Here is a 3,825-nt window from a genome sequence, read left to right on the forward strand (position 1 = left end):
CGAAACGACCATCAAGATTGGCGAGGTGCTGAGCATCGATGGCCGGTGAAGCGCATATTTCGACAAGATAAAGAAAGGTTCTGACTTGAGTTGCTTACTGTGCATGGGCCGTTTGCAGGCAGCTGGGTGATGAGCTGAGCTCACGTTCAACGGCTACAGCGTCTTGTACGCCGGAAGGGGCAATTACTGCATCGGCAACATCTCTGGGTTCAACGCGGGTCACTGGTCCGGGCTGGCGGAAGGTTCCGAAACCAGTGCTACGGGGAAGGTTGACGTAGAGCGATCAATCGGGACAAGGCGACGGCTGTATCAACCTGAGCGTGCGGCGTCGATGAAAGGCATGCGGTCGTTTCATAGCGGGGGATTACAACCGAATCGCCGGCGCGAACCTGAACAACCATATCGAGAAAATGCGATCCATCGAATAACTCATCAATAATGGTAACAATGAAGTGAAATCATCACGTCAATTCAAACTGGCAATTTAGATGTCGTTTCGATAACGAGACTGGCATTCCAAACGAACCGGCTGGCGACGCTTGTTAACGCCAGCAAAAGACTAACAAGCGTATCATCAACAGCATAACGCTTTAACACCAGTCGTGACTGAAGGTGATCAATGGCATGTTGAGTAACGCACCAACGCTTTTAATGCACCTGATTCTATAATACGCGTTATCGTATCATTATGGTCAAAATAAACTGTTGTCTAACAACAAACAACGGCATTAGGCTTATGGTCGCCGGCAAATGCCGACCTTCGTAATATCAATTGCGTTTCATCATTTTATGTTCAATGCGTCTATCGCCGCTAATGAAGTTACCCTCCCGCCATCGCCTGCTGTCGACCGGAAGCATTTATTAACCCCAGCGTTTGACGCTGGTAAATAGTTCACAATACGCACCTCCTCCATCAGTAACTCAGGCTTTGCGGCGTTGATGATTTGACTGACGGCGCGATGGGCGGGTTGGGTGACTGGATAGACGAACGGGAATTGATGAACATTTACCGCTCGACGCGAAACGGGCATCTCACAGGTAGCAGAATATTTAATGGCTGTCGGCAAATGCGAAATTTCCGACCGACGTAAGGTGCGCAATAACGCGTAGGAAAAGGTGATATATGAGGCCATTACAAAGCTTTACAATGAGTGTCGAAGCAAATTCTTTCCGTCATGCAGGGAATCCCCGAAAAGAACAGTATTGCAGCATCGAAGAAAACCGGTACCGTGGATTCCCCATAACCCGGTAATACATGCCGGCTGACAATCTGTCCATTTCGCGAGCATGACCATCCCATTGTTCAGTTCCTGCTCTTAATCGCCTTCATGAAATGGCGAATCTGGAATTGTTCCCCTTGATGAGCTGGTGAAACGCGGACACTGCTGTTTGCCCCGGATATGTTTTCACCGACATATGCTGGCGTAATACGACCTTCCTTCATTTGTTGATGATTCAGCATAATCGACTGAAATATTGCCAGCTCCAGGCGCATTCCGGTACAACAGGTGGCGTATGACCAATACATCGTTCACTTCCCCAACACAATATAAGCCGGGAAGAATGAACACCGGACGAAAGCATTAACATTGGTCGAAGATTAACCGACGTTGGTACCATTCATATTAAGGTCACGTTAACACCTGATATGACTACCGCAACTCAGGTACTGGCGAAGATTCGTTTGAAGGAGATAACGCGCAATGCGGGTCCTCAGTAAAATAACTGGTAAACCTCGAAACGGTAATAATTGAATGGCATCCACGCTTGGCGGATTTTAATTAACCGTTGGATAACGCCGATAGGCGACCAAAAGTGAAGCTTGCATCGTGGCGGCCGGCGTTAATTTTCGAAAGGCGGTACGAACGTGGCGAAATAACCTCATTGTATGTATCACCATGACAATCAAGTATCGGCGTTTCACCAATGAACAGGCGCGATGTCTGGCATCTATGAAGTAAAGCATATATGTTTTAATATATTGTTTTTGGTAATGTCTGTTAATCTGGGGTGAACATTGGTACGGCTTTGTATCTTGTTGATATGCATCGCCTCATTCAGCGACGTGCTGTAAATAATGGGGGAACGCCAGTGGCGTAATCGTCTGAACCTGTCATCCCGTTGACGTAACGGCGAAATAAGGTTATATCATTCGGTACTCAAAGTTTGAGAACTATGGTTACGGTATACTGTCTTCGATGAGTCGGAAGAATACGTATTTAATGATTAATCTGTTTTCGTGAACTCTGTGTTTATTTATAATATATATAAAGATAACCGGTGATAAATATCGAAACGACTAACGTTCTCAACATCAGCTGATAAACAACACTGGTACAGAACTGCTGTTGAGTGCTTTGAGACGAACCTAAATAATGGGGTAAAATATTGGATAGCTTTCCGTAATTGAGCCTGACGGTAACAGATCGAAATGACGTTGACGCCAGATGTCGATCTTTAGACAACTCGGTTGACCGCCGACCGTCGAATCTACGCTCTGATGACCATTTCACCAAATGTTGCTGGAATATTAACTGGCGGTCGTATCGGTCGATTGCGTCCGACCAACCGTGATCATCGTGACGGGATCTTGATCGCATTCGTCTCGGTGGTATGACAAAACGGCATCATGAAACTTTACTGTGGTGACCGGCTTTTACATTGCTGTTGAACCTGATATATTCGGACTATAAGTGAACGGTAATATTATATGAAACGAATAATGAAAGGGCCGACCTTAACGTCTGAAAATCTGCGACCGACTATTATGCTACAATACTTTGTGTTTTCGTCAACTTACGTGAACATATTATGTCTGGTAAGGCTGTTCGTCGAGAATGCCGTGGTTGGTTGCCTTCGTTCAACTTTTGATAAATGGTTTTGATAATCGTGATCGCTTACGTGATTTGCGGCGAAACAACTGACTCATGTGAAGTCAAATCTTAAACGAACTTGCCTTTGTTTCGCTGTACGTGAAATCGTCGCCAGCTTCGCTGTTTCGTTTGAAGAATTGCGCTGTATGCTAAACACGATGGTGCTTCGAAAATGAGTCAATGAACGTAAAGTGAAACCAAAACATGTATTATGTGGCGGTTTTACCAGCGCAGAACACAAAAATGGGTTTCATATGCTGAAATTAACTCGTGATTATGAACCGGTACCAATGTGGAGGAAGAGGATGCATTGATTTGGTACTGTTTATTTGTAACGATCACTGACGATGATTATCTTCAATGCAACTCTGTACAGAGATAACGGCATTTTTATTCATGTGTTTTGCTGCTATTGATTATTGACGCTGGTCGGTACACGGGCGGAAGCCGCGTTTAACGCGGTGTTTCAACTATCCCATTACAATCGCTGTTTGTTATTGCATTTCGTTGACAAACACCTTTAAAAGCGAACCGCACAACTGTATGCGACCAGATGCGCGAAAGCTGATGCACAATTATAATACTCGCGTTATTCTGCTTATAGTGAGCACTGACATTAACGAAAGGCCGGATGATGAAACCACAACCTTTCGACTATCGGTCAATAGTTATTCAAAGACGGTTGCAAATCGCTGATGCGCATTGATTATTGACGTACTTATACAGGCGTCGAAGATGAACTTTCGGGAATACCGGGTAAAACCTGAACATCACCGGCGAACGAAAACCGGGCCTATCTCTCAGCGTACCGGCGTGATCTCGACTCCATTTCATAAATCGATAAACAAACTTCGTTATTGAAAACGGCGAAATAATGCGCTATGATCGGCGTCAATATCTTGTCGCCATTAGGCGGTTGATCAACGTGAAGATTATGCTTTATGTGCGCGGG

The sequence above is a fragment of the Haliotis rubra genome, unplaced genomic scaffold, assembly GCF_003918875.1.
Source record: "Haliotis rubra isolate DU_JTF1 unplaced genomic scaffold, ASM391887v1 Scf1581, whole genome shotgun sequence".
In the NCBI taxonomy this organism is placed as follows: Eukaryota; Metazoa; Mollusca; class Gastropoda; order Lepetellida; family Haliotidae; genus Haliotis; species Haliotis rubra.